General features: G+C 44.2%; 1 protein-coding gene and 1 pseudogene across 3 annotated transcripts in view; one reads left to right on the top strand and one right to left on the bottom strand.

Annotated features, from left to right (window-relative positions):
• The window catches only part of Hs3st2 (heparan sulfate-glucosamine 3-sulfotransferase 2), a 121,256-nt gene that overhangs the window by 84,168 nt on the left and 14,125 nt on the right, over positions 1-22,963 (bottom strand). The gene's annotated exons all lie outside the window — the stretch shown is intronic.
• Positions 7,593-8,821, top strand: Gapdh-ps59 (Glyceraldehyde-3-phosphate dehydrogenase, pseudogene 59; annotated as a pseudogene).

Raw genomic sequence — 22,963 nt, 5'->3', positions numbered from 1 at the left:
TGCTGTTTTTCAAAAGAGAATAAAAGGTGATCGCATGATTTGTGTTGTGGCGCACATGATGTAACTCAAATACTAAACAATTGCATGAGGGGTTGGGGATTTAGCTCAGTGGTAGAGCGCTTGCCTAGGAAGCGCAAGGCCCTGGGTTCGGTCCCCAGCTCCGAAAAAAAAAGAACCAAAAAAAAAATTGCATGATGGGAAGTTGGTGATGAGTACTTTTGGATGAAGTTATCATCTTTTTCAGGAAGATGATAAAATACGGATGATTTCTAGATCAAATCACCTTCATTGTAAGAGCAACCTCTGTAAGCCAGTGTACTTTCACAGTCTATGAGGCAGGGGAGCTGGTTTGTGGCTCCGAACAGAGTCGGACAGTCAACAGTGCCTCTGTGGATGTTGTAAAATGTGTCCTCCTCACCAGCAGCACCTCCCTTCCTCTGGTTGGTGATGGATCAATGGGAAAATGATCTCTATGCCATGCACTCTACCATGCTACGAGATTAACTGCTGCCTTTTCCCAGTGGGACCCTGTTCTCCTCTTTAATGTACACTGACCATCAAGTTCTGTAACTTCTTGTGGTGAATCACAAAAGCAGACAATACCTCTGATGTAATGAAGGTTCTCTGCAAGGCACTGAATATGCAAATGAGCTTGACCTCCATGGTGAGGGAGTTCAAGTGCATAACAGTGCATGGACTTCACTGAGGGAGCAGTGGAGAAATCATGCTCTCTTCGACTTCAGACCAACCTCATTGAGTAAAGCTGCAACTTACAGACGTATCTCATCTGCTTCAGCTTGCCTTTGTGACTAGGTGTCCCTCCAAACCAAGCATCAGAAGCCACTGCTGTCAAAGATGGCATTAAACTGTGAGGCATGATTATAGCATTATTAACATTTCTTCTCTAGTTAAAAGCTAGGTTTTGTTTTTACTTTGCACAATTTCAGGTTTATATATTTCCCCTGAAAATTGACATTTATTTTCACATTTAGAAGTTGAGATGAGAAGGCCTAATTCTTTCTTATTGAAGATCACATCTATATTATATGGATTTGAAGTTGCCCATTGCAATCAGATGAACTTTGTGGAAACTATGGGGTGTGTGAATCTGTAACTGTGAGGGGGTGGGGATAGTGTTCATCACATTCTCAGAGGTTTAGAACAAGAAACAAAAGCAAGAGACAGTCAAGGCATTAGTTCTAGCAAGAGTAGTGGGTACAATGATGGAGGGGAGACATCAAAATCTTAGTTGAAAATGGGGGAAGATTGTGTGTCTCCTTAAGAGAAAGTACAGTATGTCGTCTTGCATTGAGAAAAAGGCATGGAATTACAGATACCATGGAAAGGAAAGTCCCATAAGTCACAGAAGTTACCTATATTTCAGCTTTTGTGCCAAGAAGAAAACACATTGAGAAGTGCTGCTTAAAGGTATGATTTAATTTATCAAGTGTGATTGACAGATCATTCGAAATTACAACTATTTCAAAGCTCTAGGCAGGAAGGGACATTGTTATAACCCTCCTTCATGCTTTATACTTTTGTTCTAGTCAAGAGCTCCTTCTAGGTTTCCTGAGCACTGCTCCACTCTCTTTGTGAATTTGCTGCTGGGAGCCCACAGTCCAAAGGGCTTTCAGTGGGCGCCATGAACTTTTCTGAGCCCTGATCTTGGGTGGTCAATCCCTCATGCATTCATTCAACAAATACTTATTAATCTTATTATGTTCCCATATGCCTCTGAGGCTTGTGAGAGAAGCTCAGACAAGGCTGTGCTTCATATCACAGCCACACACAGGCGTTTGAGGGTGTTCACCAACAGTGAGGTGTGCATGACATGGGTTTGCCAAAGACAATCAGTGATGTACCATGGAAATCGCTGTTTGGTACAATTCACAAATGAAGAATGACATTGGCCCGTGCTCTGCAGGCTGAGTTCTGCTAAGCTGTGTGAGCTTGGATATTTGTGGCTGGGTAGTAAAAGACAGTGTGGGGCAGAGCTGAGATTCCGTGATGAGAATAAAGGGTTGGGGGTATTCCCAGAGTCCGCATAAATGCTAGAAGGCATGACAGCTTGCCTGTAATCCCAGAACCCAGGAAGTGGAGATAGGTGATGCCCAGAGCAAGTTGGCTAGCTAAACTAGGCAAACTGGCAAGTTCTAAGTTCAGGTAAGACTCTGCCTCAGTGTATAAGGTGGAGAGCGATCAAGGAAAACCCTCACATCAACCTCTGGACTATGCATGTTCACAACATCTGTACGTACATGCATACTTCCATTTATGAGAATACACATGCACATCACACACACATGCACACACACACACACACACACACACACACACACACAAACAGAAAAGGAATGTGAGGCTGAGGAGAGATTGGTTGGTAAAGTGCTTGCCTTACAAGCACAAAGGCCTGCACTGGCTCAGCAGAACACAAGGAAGAAATGCAGGTGTGTTTGTTCACTCGTGCTTGTAATCCCAGTGCAAGGGAGGCGGAAACAGGCGGGCCCTAGGCTCAGCTGGCTTACCAGTCTGACCTAGTTATTTAGCTCCAGGCCAATGAAAGACTTTATCTCCTAATAATTTGTAATAATATTCTGCTGTACTCATAGATTGGTGCTTTGTCCAGTCATCATCTGAGAGGCTTCCTCTGGCAGCAGATGGGAGTGTGTGCAGAGACCCACAACAAGACATTATGGAGGGAGGGAGGGAGGGAGGGAGGGAGGGAGGGAGGGAGGGAGAGAGAGAGAGAGAGAGAGAGAGAGAGAGAGAGAGAGAGAGAGAGAGGGAGAGAGTCTAAATTGGAGGTCTCCATCAGGTCTCTCCCCCTCAGATCTGGGAACCCTGAAGAGGAAGTGGAGGAAAGATTACAGGAGTCAGGGGAGATGGAGGACATCCGGAGAACATGGCCCACTCACTGACTCTCATAAGCAGGTCTCACGTGGGCTCACAGAGGCTGAAGCGGCAAACACAGGACCTGCGTGGGTCTGCATCAGGTCCAGCTCGTGCATGTTTGACTGTTAGCTTGTTTAAGGAGGACTCCTAACAGTGGGACTAGGTGTACCTCTGACTCTTTTGCCTGCTCGCGGGACCCTTCTCCTCCTAATGGGTTGCCTTTTCCAGACTCTATATGATGGCTTTTGTCTTGTCTTGTCAAATTTGCAGTTATCTTTTGAAGGTCTGCTTCTTTTCTAAAAAGAAAGCAGAGGGACCATGGATCTGTGGAGGAGAGGTGGTAGGAGAATATAGGAGGAGTCAAGGGAAAGGAAACTATGGTGGGGCTGTATTATATGAAAGAGGAATCTATTTTTTTTAAGTACAAACAAATAAAGTAAGTTAGATAGCACCTGAGGAATGGCAGCCAAGGTTGTTCTTTGGCCTTTGCATACATGTGCACACATATGTAATTGTATCCACACGACCACACCACAGACACAGAAAGAAAACAGAAAATGATTGAGAGCCAGAGGAAGATTTCTCAGGAAAGAAATAGCATCTGCAGAGCTCTCCTCCTGGCTTCAAGAGGGAGACAGGCACACCCAGCAGACACCTGGTGCCTCCGTGCCCCCATGCAGGAACTGCTGAACCCAGGTCTGCCTGCCTTCACATGCCATTGTCCTTTAAACAAATTGCCTCCTTGCCTCCTCACATCTTTGCCCTTCTCCATGACCTCATGCCCTTTCATAAATGCAGCTCCAGAAGCTTCCACCGCTGAGCTTCAGCAGCTGTGGACACCTAATCGATAGCTCTTCATAATGATTTTCTCCCCAGTCCAGACTCCGGACCAACTATTCTGCTACAACACACCTAGACCACACTAAACAAGGACATCAAGGCAGCCACAGAAGCAATTTGTCATTTATGATTTTTTTTAAAGGACGAATTCTGTGGCTGCTGCAAGAGAGAAACCTCCTCCAACTGTAGGAAAAGCATCCTTGATGATGCAGTGTCCCAGAGAGGGTGCATTCAAAGGATGCTGGCCCCAGTAACAGCTATGAGCCTACTCCAGAAGGGCTCCAAAAGGGATCTGAGAATTCTGAGCCATTCGATAGTCCAGCCTCTACCCTGACTGTGCAGATGATTTGGCCTGGAAGAGATTCTAGAGCTAGACCAAACCTCTTTAAGCTCATTCCCCTGCAATTCAGCATTCACGCACAACCCTCCAAACCCCTCATTCTTGCACACATATCCCCTTTGGGTTATTCTGTAAATCTGTGTTTAATTACATAAGTTTGTTTTTCTTCTATAACTCTGGTCAGAGTGTAACTGGAAACTCAGCACCTCTTCCTTTAACACTAGGTAAATGTGGCAAATACAGAGAAAGACTGCAAAGGTTAAACTCTAACTAGACTATTACTGTTGTTCCTATAGGAGAGCTATTAGTGGAGCCTTCTAATTCTATAAATGAGAGGGGACAAAGATCCCACAAACATGCAAGCTATGGCCCAGAGGTCAAAGGGATGTTGATGACCATCCTGGAACTAAAATGAAGATTTCCTGATTCAGGACCAGGGCTCTTGACATCTGCCCTCTTCCACGCCCATTCAGGATCCCTGAGCGTTGTTCAGCTCCCCTGGGAGCAGCAGGCTTAGTTTCTCATCTACTGAAGCTCTGATGTCTCTCACACATCTGTGACAGCTCTCATCAGCACAGTTGAATGCCAGTGCCTTAGGAATGGCAGGCTCTTGTCACAGGTGCCTCTAGGGTCCCTATCTGGAGAAGACAGCCTGATCTGAAGGATTCAGAGCAAACTAAGGCCCGGTATGCACACTTCAGCCAAGACAACAAGAACAGAACTAAAGGCTGAATCCAGACCAAACTCAACAGAAACAATTGAAGGTGATGGCTGAGTCACCCATAGGGCAATGGATCCGGTACTGGGAGTGGGGCTCTGACCTTGTCTATCTTCTCCCAGTGACAGGGCTCCTGGAGAGGAAATGGCCAGCCAGATACTGAGACTTCTCTTTAAGCTTCTTATCAGCAAAGCTCTTGTACATTAAGCAACAGACACACTCCCAACTTAGTCCACTTTAAAATACAGCTGTGAGCGATTCCTGTGGTCCCCAACTGCACCCCTCAAAACTCCACAGAGTTTCTGGATTGTTCAGGGCTTTCTCTAAAGCGGAGACACTTGCTTAAGTGGGGGGCGGAAGTACCCTTTGGAAATACCCTCCCCCAACAGGCCACTTTGTACATGATCTCCTAGGCTTCCCAGCAGGATTCACTGACTCACCATAGTGACAAATAGCCTCTTTAGCTAAGTTTTCTCCCTTGCTTTCAGATCCCACCTTCCAAATAAACAGCCTGCAGACATCTGTATATCTTTGACCTCACAATGTAGGAAAATTAAATATGTCAGTATCTCATGCAATTTAGATATAACCCAGAGGCATGTTATATAGGAGGGGTTTATAGTATTAGGGACTGACCAGAAGGGACAAGTCTCTGTCCTTTTCAATAAGGCATATTCCACCCTGGAGACAAAACAGCTAATGCCCAGCAATATAAAAGAACAAAGGAGAAGAACCATAGACCGACAGAGAAGCCTAGATTTAAAAATCTGGATTCCACTCCGAAGTAACCATGATAATAAAGTGGATGTCAAGAACAGGGATGCAGTCGGGCTCACAGGGTGCTTGACTGGTATGCTCCAAGCCTTGGGCTCGAGCCCTAGTACCATGTAAACTGGGCAGGCTGGTGCATATGTGCAACCTCAGCACTTGGGATGTAGAGGCAGGCGAATTGGGAGTTCAGACTACATGTGGAGTTCAAAGCCAGCCTAGACCACATGAGACCCTGTTTCAAACAAAGAACCAGATTCAGATTAAAAGGGTTCCCTGAACCTACGGCTTCCTCCACCCAGCCTCCTGGATCCCTCTTAGTAGTGACAAGCAGAAATCTGCATCTGTGCTGACGACTAGAGAGAGATTCACTGAGCTGACATACCGTAACAGTGTGCCTGGGGTGTGTGGAAAGACTTCAGCAGAACCAGAGAGCAGTCCTGAATTCAGAAGCATGGGTGGAGGAAGGACTTGCTGAGCACGGATTGGGGTTGTGTAAATCTCAAGTTTATGATGTCCAGGGGTTTTCTCCAGATGCCGGAAGCCTCCCAGTTAAAGATCCCACAAACACTCATCTGAGATACACTGTTGAAATAGATGTCTGTGCCAAGTACAGAGAGAGTCACCTGTCCCAAAGGTAAAAAGAGAAAGCCAACTTGGGAGATGATATGCTTACAGAAAATGTCCTTATAGGTCCTGGGAATCTTGACTACTTACAGGGGAAAATATAATCAATAGCAAGAGAAGACCTAAATATTTAGTAGTAGTCATTATAATGATAAAATAATATTAAATTGGAAATCCCTAAGTAGTCCTTGCTGTGGGCTTGGTTCTTCTTCTAAACATGGTACACAAGTTAACCAAGCTGGGCCTCATATTCTCCCTATATAGACAGTACATACATCACATCCATGACACCCAGGAGGGCATGAAATACAGAGCAGGGGAGCGAGCATCCCAAGAGACACTACCAGTGGGTAGAGGAGTCTGTTCTTGAACTCAGCGCAGCCTGGCTCCAAGCCTGTAGTTTTAATTTAAGTAAGAGAGAAATTTTATGTCAGTATCCTAGGCAAAGAGAAAGGAGCATGCCTACAAAGAGAAAAAGGATCCAGCTGACATCAGGTTCTGCTCTGCTACACACACACACACACACACACACACACACACACACACACACACACACACACAAGCCCGTGACAATCAGATCATATATTTTAGAAATTTCAAAAAAGATTTTTCCTTCTAACCAAGCCACCTCAACTTTTATATGAAAAACAAAACAACAACAAACAAACAGAAAAACATTTTTTAGTCTGCTCAGACGAAAATACTAACATAGAGCTGGAGAGAGAGCTCAGCTGTGAAGGAGCTGCTCATGCAGAGGACCTGGGCTCAACTCCCAGCACCTACACCAGGTGGCTCACAAGCTCCTGTAACTCCAGTTCCAGGGGGATCTAATGCAGTCTTCAGGCCTCTGAGGGCACCTGCAGATACATGGTATGTATAAACTCATAAAGGCACACACACACACACACACACACACACACACACACTCACATGCACACAATCTAAAATAGACAAATCTTTTAAAATTGGTTAAGAAATGAAAAACATTTTGTAAAATTGTAGATTAGAAGAGAACTTTGAGAATCACAGCCAATAAAGACTGGAGTGCTGGCTCTCTGCTCTTCTCTGTTCCAGAGACAGCTGCATCTTCCTGTGCAGCGCCAGCCTCGTCCCGTAGAAAAGATGGTGAAGGTCTGTGTGAACAGATTTGGCCGTATTGGGCACCTGGTAACCAGGGCTGCCTTCTGCTCTGCATCTGGCAAAGGGGAGATGGTTGCCATCAACGACTCCTTCATTGACCTCAACTACATGGTCTACATGTTCTGGTATGACTCTACTCGTGGCAAATTCAGTGACTCAGTCAAGGCTGAGAATGGGAAGCTTGTCATCAACAGGAAGCCCATCACCATCTTCTAGGAGGGAGATCCCGCTAACATCAAATGGGGTGATGCTGGTGCTGAGTATGTCATGGAGTCTACTGGTGTCTTCACCACCATGGAGAAGGCTGGGGCTCACTTGAAGGGTGGGGCCAAAAGGGTCATCATCTCTGCCCCTTCGACTGAAGCCCCCATGTTTGTGATGAGTGTGAACCATGAGAAATATGACAACTCACTCAAGATTGTCAGCAATGCATCCTGCACCACCAACTGCTTAGCCCCATGGCCAAGATCATCCATGACAACTTTGGCATCGTGGAAGGGCTCATGACCATGGTCCATGCTACCACTGCCACTCAGAAGACTGTGGATGGCCCCTCTGGAAAGCTGTGGCGTGATGGCTGAGGGGCAGCCCAGAACATCATCCCTGCATCCACTGGTGCTGCCAAGGCCGTGGGCAAGGTCATCCCAGAGCTGAACAGGAAGCTCACTGGCATGGCCTTCCATGTTCCTACCCCCAGTGTATCCATTGTGGATCTGACATGCTGCCTGGAGAAACCTGACAATATGATGACATCAAGAAGGTGGTGAAGCAGGCATCTGAGGGCCCACTAAAGGGCATCCTGGGCTACACTGAGGGCCAGGTTGTCTCCTGTGACTTCAACAGCAATTCCCAGTCTTCCACCTTTGATGCTGGACCTGGCATTGCTCTCAATGACAACTTTGTAAAGCTCATTTCCTGGTCTGACAGTGAATTTGGCTACAGCAACAGGGTGGTGGACTTCATGGACTACATGGCCTCCAAGGAGTAAGAAACCCTGGATCACCCACCCCCGCCCAGCAAGGATACTGAGAGCAAGAGAGAGGCCCTCAGTTGCTGAGGAGTCCCTGTCCCATCTGGGACCCAACACTGAGCATCCCCCTCACAATTTCCATCCCAGACCCTCATAATAACAGGAGGGGCCTAGGGAGCCCTCCCTACCTCCTTAAATAATATTAATAAAGTTCGCTGCACCCACCCCCCGAGAAAAAAGACTGGAGTGCTAATGACTGTCATTGAGGGCCCATCTACAGCCCAGGTGGTAGAGTGAGGAAGCCCTGGTTCACTTAGCAACCTGTAACCCAGTGTGGTAACCCATGCCTGTAATCCCAGCACCTGGGAGGCAGAGACAGGAAGAACTGGTGTTCAGGGTCATTCTTGGCTATATACTGAGTTCAAGGCCAGTCTGAGCTATGTAAGGCCTTGTCTCAAAAAACAAGCAACAAACAAACAGAAACAAGCAAACAAAAACAATAAAATTTTTAAAAAGGTTGTGGTGTTTAGGACCCCTTCACATTTAAAACAGAAAACATGATAGAGGACGTCAGTAAGTTTCTGTAGAGGTAGGACTCTGCCTCTAACATGCACACTTCTTCTTCTTATCAGTGGTGTGGAAGTGTCACTCACATTGCTTCTGACCCCACCCACGTCCCTCTTCACGGAAAACCATTTTTGAAACTATACTTATAAAATATCTTTAGTGCTTTTGCGATGCTTTAAGAGGATTAAATATTTGATTTTTACACAGTTCTTTTTCAGTATCATAAAATTTGAGCCCTTCACAGATTTTTTTTTAGGAATTCTTGAAGCTATATTCTTTCTTGTCCATCATCTATTTTTGTCTATTTTGTAATTTTATCAAATAGTTAACTCTTGTATTTATTTTTTTAAATCAATGCTACTGTTTTTATCCATTTGCTAATTTCTTTGCCTCTCTGGATGATTTCCTTGTTTTCTTATGCTGTCTACTCCTTCCTCTAACACCTGGGTTGGATTCTTTTTTTTTTTAAAGATTTACTTATTTATTTTATGTATGTGAGTACACCGTAGCTGTCTTCAGACACACCAGAAGACGGCATTGGATTCCATGACAGATGGTTGTGAGCCACCATGTGGTTGCTGGGAATTAAACTCAGGACCTCTGGAAGAGCAGTCAGTGCTCTTAACCGCTGAGCCATCTCTCCAGCCCTTTTTTTTAAAGGGGTTGAATTCTTAGTAAATGCATTTGCTCCAGTTAATAAAGAAGCCCGATTGCTGTGGAATGATGCTTTGGCCACATCTGACTGGTTTCTGCAGGTATTTTCTATATCGTCATTGTTTGCAGTTAGGACACTGTATTTTTTTTTAACTAAGTGACTAGCAGGTGTGATTTTAATTCCCAGTGTTAGTCTTTATATGATTTATAAGATACAGCAACATAAACATGTTATTTAGTAATACAGAACACAGAAGTAGCAAGCTGAAAGAATCCTAAATGGATTACTTTCATAACAAGAAATCATAATCTGCAGAAGTCAGGCTGCTGTTGTTCTGGAAGGGCCATGGCCTTGTTTAACTATTTAAACTATGCAGACACAATGTTTCTGATAAATGTTAACATCTCAAAAGCAAAGCCGAGTCAAATGCCCGGCAGCTGCATTCGCTTGCATTCAGTCTTCTGTATTACTCTTCAGCAAGTGTTAGATCAGCTATAAAGGACGTAGGGGGAGGTTCCCTAATTGTTTCCTGATTGTGTCAATAAAGACGGCAGAAGCCAATCACTGGGCAAAAATATAGAGGCAGAATTTCCAGGCCCCAGGAGGAAGAGGAGGCGACGAGACAGAGGAAGGGGCTTTTCGGCCAGACACTGGAGAGAGGAGCATAGACACCATGTAGGCCTCGGGGCTATTAGAACCTGTGGCGGCCTCCACCACTGGAAGAATTCTAATTAATATAAGATAGCTAATGAGTTTAGGACAATAGATTCTGCACCCAGCGGTTGTGCCATCTGGCTGATTTTACAATATTAAGATTGTCTGGTGGCAACTCAGTTGGGCTGGAGAAAGCAGGCAGCCGGTCCGGTCCGTTGGTGGAATGCGAGTGTAGTTCCAGGCGTTCTCAGAAGGGATGGCTGTTGGACGGCTTTGCAAGCCAGCCAGAGGAATGGGCAACACTCTCAGGAAAATGCCAGCTGGCAACATGGCGGTGGCTATTCTCTGAGCACAGCCGGGAACTCGAGATCTCCCAAGAAGGAGTGAGTGTGTGTTTTAAAATTGTATGCAGTAAAATCCACATGTTAAAACTCCAGGCACAGGTAACCTGACTTTTACTCCAGAAAAGGAGAAAAAGAAAACCTCACTAACCCAGAGAGGCAGAAGGATGGGGAAGATGACTGTAAAAGCTGAGCACAGAGGCATCCGTGTGCTCCAGCACTTGGGAGATGGGGATGGAAGACCTCTGTGAGGCCAAGTCTAGCCTGGGCTACATAGTGAGGTCCTGCCTCAAACCATCAAAGCCCCCAAAAGATAAAGAACACAGTAAGTCACAATAAATATTTTAATCACCAGAGAGCTTAAAACTTAAAGCTTTTACATTCGAAGTTGAAAATTATCAAGATAGGGCCAGGCTTGCAGGCATGGGGCTATAACTCCAGCTGCACTTGGGAAGCTGAGGCAGGAGGATCACAGGTTTAAGGCCTGCCAATACTAAAGAGCAAGTCCAAGGCCAGCCTGGCCAATTTGGAGAGATTCTCAAATAAAGAGGGAAAACTGTTGAGGATACAGCTCGGTGACAGAGCGCTCACCCAGCAGACCCCAGCCCTGAGTTCAATCCACAACACCAACAACAAACAACGATAAATCAAGCAAAACAAAAACCAACCCCACACACACACACTCACACCCATAGACACACACACACACACACACACACACACACACACCCATAGACACACACACACACATCCATAGACACACACACACACACACACACACTCACACACAAGGAGAAAGAAAATCATCATCACGCTCAGTATACAGACAAAAGCATTCAGATCCCGCCATCGGGAGCACAGTAAGAGGCAGAGCGGGCTCACAGGTCAGCCCGGAGCTGAGCATCGACATCTTCCAACCCAGAGGAAGAAGCAACGAATGCACAGACGGAACCAAATTTTAGGGAAAAAATGCAAATGGACTAAAATGTTTTGTAGTACTTAAAAAAAGTCCAAATTAGAAGGATATAGTTTCACACATTACATTTGCAAAGACCAACTAAGATGACAATATCAGAGTATTAACAAGACAGAAAGTCGATCATTGACACAGGACAAGGGCCTCCTTCAGATCCTCAAGGGAAGAAATACACCTCTGCTGAGGCATAGAGCCTGGGGTGGAAAAAATGGGAAAATTCTACTAAAACTGTCACTTTTATGTTTTAGCATACTTATTCTCAAAGATTAAAAATTCCTCCAAAGAGATTTTATCCTGAGGGGGAACTGGGTAAAGAGTCCACTGCTGCCCTTGTATTAAGTTTTCAGTATCGAAAGGTGGGAGGCCGTTGAAGAGCTCATAGGCAGTTTGTTTAAGCAGGCAACACTCTGTGTGTACAGCCAAATGCTGCACAGACATCTAACGGCACTGTGTAACTCTGCTCTTCCCGGCACGAAGAAACCCCTGTCACAGTGTTAAGCGAAACCACAACTTAGAAAATGTCCTATGAAGTACAGAAAGCATACTATATACATAAGGGTGTGTGTGTGTGTGTGTGTATGAAAGAGAGAGAGAGAGAGAGAGAGAGAGAGAGAGAGAGAGAGAAATGGCATATAGCATACAAAACGATTTATCCAGAGCAACAAGAAAGCAACATGTTAACAGTGATAACAAACCTGAGGACATATGGATGACTTTTAATCTTTTTATCCATTCCTTATTTCTTCCAAGGCAGAAATCATATAGCGAAAAACATATAAAAGCTTGATCAAAAGTCTCTCTCCCATCCATGTCTCCCACCCACCCAATTTCACCCCTAGGAACCTGCTGTTGGATTTTTTCTACAATCACTCATAATTTATGTGTAAATAAGACCACTTGGATATATTATCCCTTTTTCTTCTTTTATACAAAAGATAGTATATGTTTTTCACTTTGCTGCCTTGGGGCGAGTGGTGTACGTCACTGGGTCTGGAGCCCAGGGTCTTGTGCATGCAAGGCAAGCACTCCACCACCGAGTTACGCCCACAGCCCACGCTGCTCTTGTATTTGAGCAATATATCTTGAGAGTGTTTGTAAATTTTCTTTATCTGCTGTGCTGAGTTCTATCTGGACGCCTTTCTTCGCTTATTCATTTACTTATAAGATCAATTTCTCTTTAACCCACGTAAATAAAAGTGATTCTTTGTTGGGGACAGCGATGGCAGCAACAGGGCTCCAATGTCTTGATACCTGGCATGATGATCATTTCTGAAACCTGCAAATCCCTTGCTGACCCTACAAGAGCCCAAGGTGCAAAGTAGGTGGGTCAGCACAGGGATGGTAAAGTGAACCCATATGGTGCCTTTGCACAGACACTCGCATGAGATGAAATATCCTCAAGAGGTGGGTGTCCCACCATGCCTGGTCACCTTCAGTCTCCTCCACCATCTTTTAGGAAGTGACATCATCTTCCTGCTCCTCCCCTTACTTTACATCCTACCTTGCCTTTCTTTTATGTGCAGACTCCGGGACCACTGCAGCCACTCTTTCAAGTAATCATTGCCTACAAGATGACAACACCCACGGTTTGTTTGTTTGCCTCTGGTCTAGGTAGTTTGAGCACAATCGCTTCACTGAAGGGAGTGACAGTAATATGAATGGTGACTTAGTCCTCTAAGGAAAAGCAAACTATTTCAACAAAGACAAGTGACAGACAGGATGCTGGACAGGTGCAGGGGCACCTTAAATGATCACTTTAAAGGCAGGCTGTGCTGGCTGCATGTGGTCTCTGTGTCTCCTTCTAGATATCATGGAAGAGAGAATGTGATTGGTGGCCTCTGATTAACAGTGTTTGAGAAGTTAGCAGCAGTCAGGGCTCTAGGAAGGTTACCCTACAAAATCAAAGTTCTTCCTGGGCCCTGGAGTGCTTTGGTCCAGGAGGTCAAATTTATAGAGATTTTGGTCTCTGCTCTCTGGACTCATGAGAGAAGATAGGCTGAGCAGGGGTATGCTTCTAGCTCAGCCATTAGGCTCTCTGCCTAGGAGGCTTCACCACAGTACACTCACCCTAGTTTTGGCTTCACAGCTCCGTGCTATAAGTGGAATAAAGAGGAAGAGGAAGATTGAAATGCCACCTGCAGCCGTGATGCTCACAGATAACAAGGACAAAAGTTAGGAAAGCTTGGAGATTCAGAAGGGGAAAAACCTATCCCACAGATAATTAGGATTCCTATCCTTCTGAGTATGGGTGTCGGTCAGGCACCAAGTCAGACAATTAGGGATGTTGCTAAAGTTTCCTTTTATACTTTTGTCTTTGAAAATGACATATTTTTGTGGGCATTCCACACTGTGATTTTGCTTGTTTGTTTGTTTTGTGGTGCTAAGTTTAAACCCAAGGCTTCCTGCATGCTAGCTGAGGTTTCTGTCAATGAGCTGTTCCCAGAGCCTTGCTGTCTGCAGTTTAATATACTTTTTAATTTATCGTTTGAGAATCTCACACGTGTATGCGATGTGCTTTATCAAATCCACCCCATTCCCTCCCATTGCACATCGTCCCCCAAACCCCTAGATAATCTCTCTCAATTTCAATTTCCCTTAACCTACTTAGACTTCTTAGCACTGCTTCAATCTACACATGTACACATTTTAACTCATGTAGGGGTTTGTACAAATTTTGAGTCATATATGGGTTTGTACAAATTTTAACTCATGTACTGGTTTGTTTGACTATCACCCCAGTCAGGATACAGGACAGAGCCCTTTGGGCAGTGTTTGTCAACCTGTGGGTTGTGACCCTCTGGGGTGGTCAAACGACCTTTCTCAGGGCAGGGGATACATATCAGATATTTACATTACAATTCATAACAATAGCAAAATTACAGTGATGAGGTAACAACAAAATAGTTTTATGGTTGGGGGTCACCGCCCCATGAGGTATTGTGTTAAAGGGTTGAAGCATTAGGAAGGGTGAGAACCACTGTCCCGGCAACTCCACAGGATGTCTCTCTGCTTGACTTGTTTCTAGGCTCCCCTCTCTAGTGTCCTAAGCCCTGGCAAGCAGTAGGTTTTTCTCTAGAGTGTTGGTTTGCCTGTTTGAGAGTGTCATGTATAATTGGAAACAGGCAGTACATAACCTTCTTCTCACTCAGCATGGCATGATGCCTTTGAGCCCCATCCAAGTCACTGTATTTTTTAAGGAGCATTTCATAAAGGTTTTAACACAGGTGATTTTGGGAGCCGTGGGGGATTGGAAGGAAACCTTGGGTTAGCCCTTGGTGAACGTATTGGCGAGTGAAGATCAGAACTTATCAAAGCCAAAGTCCAAAGACAAATTATGCAAAACCGATCAGAGGGGAGATCTAAAAATATTGCCGAGCTGGATCCTTTCCTCCCATTTTTCATGTCTGCGTTCGTCTTCCCATGATGCCCTACCCATTTGCAATTTAAATCAGAATCACAGCTTTTTAAACCACTCAGACTTGGTAATGTCAGCCAGTCCCTCCCAAGCTGTTGATGGACCATGACAACTAAATATGATACAGTAATACAGGGACACCAAAGCCAGAGGGGTGGGGGTGGGTCAGAACTCCTAGTGTAGGAGATGCAGCACTAGGGCTTAAAAAATGAGATGGTACCCACGGTCTCCTCACTACCACTCCATTGTGTCATTAGCAAATAATAGGCTTTCCCATGCCACTAAATTTGAGTCTCTTACTTGCAACATGGAGAAAGTCTTAGTTGTCAGAATGGTGTTCTTAGCTCTGAGTGTGTGTGTGTGTGTGTGTGTGTGTGTGTGTGTGTGTGTGTGTGTGTGTGTGTGTGCTGGAAAGTAAACTTAGTTAAGGCTTTACACGTGCTAGGCAAGCACTCTACCACTGAGCTATATTCCCAGATCTCCAATTGTTGTTTTATTTTCCTCCTCAATAGAGCAGGGCTGCCTCAGGCAGAGCATAGTAGCCAGCAGAGCATAGCAGCCAACAGTGTTGGAATAGCACAGAGCTCACTATTTGGTGATGACTGTGTTTGTTTTCTCAATTACTTTCTATTTCTGGCAAAAAGCAAGGAATGCCATTAAGGATGGTGATCCCTCTGTAGTGTGTGTGTGTGTGTGTGTGTGTGTGTGTGTGTGTGTGTGTATGTGTGTGTGTGTGTACATGAGTGCAGAGGCATGTGCATGTAAAAGCCAGATGTTAATGTCATGTACTTTTCTCAATTGCCCCCAACCTTATTGGTTTTAAAGATTTATTTATTATTATTTATGTATATGGATGTGGATGAATGCATGTCTGCTCACCATGTTCATACTTGGTGCCCACAGAGACCAGAAGAAGCCATTGGATCCTCTGGAACTATAGTTATAAATGGTTCTGAGTTGCACATGAGTGCTGGGAATCAAACCTGAGTTCTCTGGAAGAACAGCCAGTGCTTTTAACCACTGAGCCATCTCTCCAGCCTCTACTTTTTTCCCAAGGCACAGTTTCTCTTTGAATCTGGAGCTCATCAACTTGACCATATTAACTGGGAAGCAAGTCCCCAGAATCCTCTTGTCTCTGTCAATCCAATGCTGGAGTTACTGATGGATGCCTGCCGCTTATATGTCTTTTGTACATAGCTCTGCAGATGGACCTCAGGACTTCATACTTGCGCAACCAATATTTTCCTGAGTCATCTCCCCAGCCTCCTGAAGTTTCATTTTTCGTAAATGAAGGTTAGTAAAAATTATGAGAGGTCCTTAATAGAATACAAAGTACATGATATCTGTAGGTATGTGCAAAAGTAAGTCATGAGTTGGTATAGAAATGGCTGAAGCTTGGGAAACAAGGTGTTAGCTTTTAGAAAGATTGGTGAAAGCCCCATGAATGAGGATGTATGTGGGTATTACATCAGAGGATTACTGATGACTTTCTGGCTTATCCATCACTGGCTTCTAGTGCTAAACACACTACCCCTTCCTTAACACCAATGTTTCACTTGGTTTTAACGATGTCAATCTTGGCAGGCCATCTGTTCTTGAGCCATGGCTAGCTTTTCTCATCATGACTCTTCTTTCTTCATCCTTATTTATCCTTCTAAACCCCAGTGTTCTTCTCTCTTCCCATACACACCGAGTACTGTGCAACAGAAACTCTTGTAGGCTGATCTTTACACCCCACCCCTGCTTATTCTTCAACCACTTCTTGTCAAGAAGTTCTCCCTTTCCAGGACAGATTCCATCTATTAAGCCTCCAGAATCAGGGGGACTCTGACATTTACCACCACCAGAATCATCTCTAAAATATGAAGCTCTAAGCACCTGTGCCATCCAGACGCTAGTGCCAGAAGTGTGTGGAAGGATGGAGAAACCCAGCTATTGGAAACATGGCAGCATGAGCCTGAGGAGTGACCAGGGGTGCTTCAAGCATGCACTCGACTGACGAGGGGCAGCAGAGATTTCTGGCTCTCTTCCTGCAGTTCAAGAACAGAACCAGATAGGACTCGCCAACCACACATCATCCTCACTCTGGACCATTCTTTTACTCATTGGCCCAACTGAGAATCATGTAGTTTCCCACATACTGATGAAAGTCCACATCATGACAGTGAAAGTCTGCTCTTTTCTTGGCCAGGCCATAAGTAACCAATAACCATACCTACTTCAACCACAACTCTAGAAGGAGGACCAATGGAAGTGACAGTCTAACATTGTTGTGTTCAATCAGTTTACTTCAGATAGCTACATGGTGAGAGCACTTGAGGCCTTCAGCTCATGTAAAAGAAACCAAGGCTTAGGAGAATGGAGCGACACACTTCAGAGGATCAGTGGTGTCTGCTTCTGAAACCCACTCCCCCAGTCTCAAAAAGACAGGTGACCAGTAACACCCTGGTCACACACTATCTTTGTAAGAAGTTAGGAATCAGTAAAACACAACTACAAATAGGGAACTCACCATCTGTTTTTGTTTGTTTGTTTGAGGCAAGGTCTTACTGTGTAGCTCAGACTAGACTTGAACCTGGTACATATCCTAGACTGCCCTCTCTCTCCTACCCCAGCCTCCTCAGTGCTGGGATTATAGGTGTACACCATTACATCTATTGTTTTTTAAAGGGAAGGAAGGGAAGGAAGGATGGCAGGAAGAAAAAGGGAGGAGGAAAGAAAAGAAGGAGGGAAGAAAGGGAGGAATGGAGGGTAGAAGAGAGAGAAGTGGGGATTTGGTGATACAAGGATATTGAAATGGGACTTAGGTCTTTAGGATGAGTCCCTGATTTTTGTTGGTCAACATCATTCATTCACTTATGACCCACAGAGCCTACAAGAGTACCCTATTTTTGAAGTTTTGGACTAGCAACTCTGTTAGACTTGGTCCTTGCCTCCAGCTCCCTGTGCCATGTTCTGATAGCTCAGGGTGTCCCAATCCTTCTACACGTTTCTCTTAGCTTCAGCCAAACAGAAGAGATGAATCTGCTTAGACATAACCTTATTTGCACAGTTGTCATTAGAATGAGTCCCAAGTTCACGAACTTGTAAGTTCCCTTGACAGAAATGCCTGTCTCTTAGAAACTAGACATAGTTCTTTCCCTCAGCAAAATGACTAATGGAGAGAGAGAGAGCTAGCCATGTTTTCTAGGATTTAACTGAGATGTTTGTGCTAGAGAAATACGAGAAAGGCACCCAGAGCGGGGCTGGTGCCACTACTGAGCTCTGTGGAGACTTAACTCATTTTTCACAGAATTAATAATTCAGATCCCACACCATTCCAGTGAGAAGCGGCTGTAACTGCAGAGTTTAACCAACCACTTCTGAAGATGGGGATTGATCCTGGAAAACGCTGCCTCCACTTTAAGCCATCTCGCCTGAGCAAAATGAAAGCTGTTAGATGATTTCATATCTTCATTAAAGCCATCAAAGCAGAAACACACTGCAAAGATGCTGCCAAGGCAGAGAGCATCCCCTATGCTTCGGCAGCTGGGAGAAGTCCTGGAGAGTTGGAACCCGACTATCTTAGAGCCATGTTAGTGTTCAGCTCTGACATCACAAGCATTGGTTTCCAATCTGATAATGCCATCAGGACAGCTACCTTGCCATACCTGTGGAAGGGGATAGAGCAGAGGAGAAGCTGAATGACACATATAAGTGACATATGCCTTTTTGGGGTTGAACAAGAACCTTCAAAGGACATCAAGAGTTTATCCAAACAGTCTATGTTTTAATTGGACCTCAAAGACTCCTAGGATGGCTCTGCCATCATCCGCCTATTTGAAAATGAAGAATCCAGGTTAGAGTTGAACATAGCATTCTATGTTCTTTGAACATAGCAGCCACCCTTGTGGATGAATGCTTGAAAAGTCAGGCAAGGGATTGGATTTGGAAGTGTTAAGCTCAAACCTCAGCTTGCCTTTGCAATGGGCTTTAAAAGTTTAACAGGGAGAAGTCACAAATACACTATAGCTCAGTCATTGTGCCCAATGGCAACATGACCTAAATTGCTCTGTCACAGCCACCATCTTGCTTGACTCGTCCTCAACCCTGGCCCTCATCAACCAATCCTGCAGTCACATTTTCAGACCATGTTGGGCATCTGCCACCATCGACGAGGCCTCCTTTCCTGTTCCTGCCCTGCCCTCCCTACAGAGCAGCTCAGCAGAGCCTGTTAAAATAAGGCAGGAGCTAGGCATGCAACTCAGTTGGCAGACCACTAGGCCATCATGCAAAGCCCTAGTTCTGTGCTCAACACTGCATAAAAAACAGATACAGTGTCATGACCCCAGTACTCAAAAGATGGAGGTAGGGGATCCAATGTTCAAGGTCATTCTTGACTACATAGCAAGTTTAAAGCTAGACTAAAACATGAGAACCTGTCTGAGCAAAAACAAACAAGAAGTCAGATCACAGGATTCCAGAGATCCAGCCATCCCTGCTCCTTCTCACTGACTAAGCAAAAGTCAAGATTCTCGCAGGAATCTTTGAGCCCCTGCTTGATCTGCCCCTCAACAGCTCCCCGAACCACTTCTCCTCATTGCTGGACCCACTCTGGCCATGCTGGACCTGAGGATTATTGCCATCGCTCCACTAACCTCGATGCCACTGAAAGCTTTGCCTTTGTTTTCTTCTTTAGCAAAGGTTCTTTCCATTAAATTACAGTATTCCTTGACCTGGGGCCTTCTTCACATTTTAGCTCAAATATCACCATCTCAGAGAGGCCTGTTCTAACAACCGTCGGCAGCTGAATACTTTGCCCAGACCAACACCTGTCTTCCCCATATTCTCTCTGTCACACTTACTATCACTAACACAGACATATGACCATAGGGGACAGGAGCTTTTATCTGGATGTTTTACTACTCTCTCTTCCATGACTCCTGCATAGTCTGGTACATAGTGGGTGTAAAATGGGCATCTGATGGCATGATGATCAAGCCCCAAACATGTATTTTCTCACTCCATCAGAGCCCATAGGTAATCCAAATAAAGAGATGTAAATTCACTAGCGGCCTCAGAACAAACTCATGATCCCAGCCATGCCTCACACCTGCGAATACTCACACTCAACTAATGTTTCTTTTTTTAAGATTTTATTTATTTATTGAATAGAAGTACACTGTAGCTGTCTTCAGACACACTGGAAGAGGGCATCAGATCCCATTACAGATGGTTGTGAGCCACCATGTGGTTGCTGGGAATTGAACTCAGGACCTCTGGAAGAGCAGTCAGTGCTCTTAACCACTGAGCCATCTCTCCAGCCCCACAACTAATGTTTCTTGAAAACCCCCTGTGTGTCAGGCTCCAACACTAGGCTCCAGGAATACCAGCAAATGAAACAAGCACGGTCTTTGCACCCAGGGAGCTTTCAAAGTCAAAAGAGAATGATCAAGATACATTTGAAGGTTGTCATTTCTCTAATTTCTTTCCCAGCCTGTTTATCCTTTGAGTAGAAGAAGGCTACTGATTTGTTTGAGTTAATTTTATATCCAGCCACTTTGCTGAAGTTGTTTATCAGGCTTAGGAGTTTTCTGGTGGAATTTTTTGGGTCACTTAAGTATACTATCATATCATCTGCAAATAGTGATATTTTGACCTCTTCCTTTCTAATTTATAAAGCTTTGATCTCCTTTTGTTGTCTAATTGTTCTAACTAGGACTTGAAGTACTATATTGAATAGTTATGGAGAGAGTGGGCAGACTTGTCTAGTCCCTGATTTTAGTGGGATTGCTCCAAGTTTCTCTACATTTAGTTTGATGTTGGCTACTGGTTTGTTGTATGTTGCTTTTACTATATTTAGATATGGGCCTTGAATTCCTGATCTTTCTAAGACTTTTACCATGAAGTCATGTTGAATTTTGTCAAATTCTTTCTCAGTATCTAATGAGATAATCATGTGGGTTTTTTTCCCTTTGAGTTTGTTTATATAGTGGATTACATTGATGGATGTCCATATATTAAACCATCCCTGCATCCCTGGGATGAAGCATACTTGATCATGATGGATGATTGTTTTATTGTGCCCTTGGATTTGGTTTGTGAGAATTTTATTGAGTATTTTTACATCAATATTCATAAGTCAAATTGGTCTGAAGTTCTCTTTTTTTTTGTTGGGTCTCTGTGCCGTAATTGTGGCTTTATAGAACAAATTGGGTAGTATTCCTGTTTGTATTTTGTGGAATAGTTTGAAGAGTATTGGTATTAGATCTTCTTTGAAGGTCTGATAGAATTCTGCAGTAAACTGTCTGTCCTGGGCTTTTTTTTTTTTTTTTTTTTTTTTTTGGTTGGGAGACTTTTAATAACTGCTCCTATTTCTTTAGGGGTTATGGGACTATTTGGATGGTTTATATGATCCTGATTTAACTTTGGTACCTGGTATCTGTCTAGAAAATTGTCCATTTCATCCAGAGTTTCCAGTTTTGTTGAATATAGACTTTTTTTAGTGGAATCTGATGATTTTTTTTAATTTCTTCAGTTTCTGTTGTTATGTCTCCCTTTTCATTTCTGATTTTGTTAATTTGGATACTGTCTCTGGTTAGTCTGGCTAAGGTTTATCTATCTTGTTAATTTTTTCAAAGAACCAGCTCCTGGTTTTGTTGATTCTTTGTATAGTTCTTTTTGTTTCTACTTGGTTGATTTCAGCTCTGAGTTTGATTATTTCCTGCCCTCTACTCCTCTCCAGTGTGTTTGCTTCTTTTTGTTCTAGGGCTTTTAGGTGTGCTGTCAAGCTGCTGATGTATGCTCTCTCCAGTTTCTTTTTGGAGGCACTCAGAGCTGTGAGTTTTCCTCTTAGCACTGCTTTCATTGTGTCCCATAAGTTTGGGTATGCTGTCCCTTCATTTTCATTATATTCTAAAAAAGTCTCTAATTTCTTTATTTCTTCCCTGACCAAGTTGTCATTGAGCAGAGCATTGTTTAGCTTCCATGTGTGTGTGAGCTTTCTGCTGTTTTTGTTGTTATTGAGGACCAGCCTTAGTCCGTGGTGATCTGATTATTTCTATCTTCTTATATCTGTTGAGGCCTGTTGGTCTGTTTCTTTTTTTTTTTTTTTTTTTGGTTCTTTTTTTTTTTTTTTTTTTTTTTTTGGAGCTGGGGACCGAACCCAGGGCCTTGCGCTTCCTAGGCAAGCGCTCTACCACTGAGCTAAATCCCCAACCCCCTGTTGGTCTGTTTTATGACCATTTATATCGTCAGTTTTGGAGAATGTTCCATAAGGTGCTGAGAAGAAGGTATATTCTCTTGTTTTAGGATGAAATGTTCTATAGATATCTGTTAAATCCATTTCGTTCATAACTTCTGTTAATTTCACTGTCTTTGTTTAGTTTCTGTTTCCATGATCTGTCCATTGATGAAAGCGAGATGTTGAAGTTTCCCATTATTATTGTGTGAGGGTAATGTGTGCTTTGAACTTTAGTAAATATTAGCCCCAAAGCTAGGGATACCCAAGATACAATTCACAGACCATATGAAGCTCAAGAAGAAAGAAACTCAAAGTGTGGATACTCAGTTCTTTGTAGAAGGGGAAACAAAATACTCACTCAGGGGAGGAGAGGGTGGGAGGGACTTGGGAGGAAGAGAAGAGGGGGGAGGGGAAAGGGAGCAGGATCAGGGGTGGGAAGAAATGGGAATGATATACACAGGGTCAGGAAGTTGAACAGGGGTGTGTAGCAATGGGGGGATGGGGAACTGGGGGTAGTCACTAGCAATTCCCAGATGCCAAGAAAGCAAGAGGCTCCCAGGACTCAAAGAGGATAAGATTAGTTGAAGTGTCCAACAAAGGGGACAGAGAACCTGTAGAGACCATACACAGAGGTTAAGCAAGGCCCCTGTTTGGGGGATGGGGCCACTCGTTCATCTCCAAATTTTTAACCCAGAATTGCTCCTCTCTAAAGGAAATTCAGAGACAAAGTGTGGAGCAGACACTGAAGGAAAGGCCATCCAGAGACTGCCCCACCTGGGGATCCATCCCATATACAGACACCAAACCCAGACACGATTGTGGATGCCAAGAAGTGCTT

Source organism: Rattus norvegicus, chromosome 1 (assembly GCF_036323735.1).
Source record: "Rattus norvegicus strain BN/NHsdMcwi chromosome 1, GRCr8, whole genome shotgun sequence".
NCBI lineage: Eukaryota > Metazoa > Chordata > Mammalia > Rodentia > Muridae > Rattus > Rattus norvegicus.
Note: the sequence above shows the minus strand (reverse complement) of the source record. Positions and strands in the feature narration are given on the sequence as shown.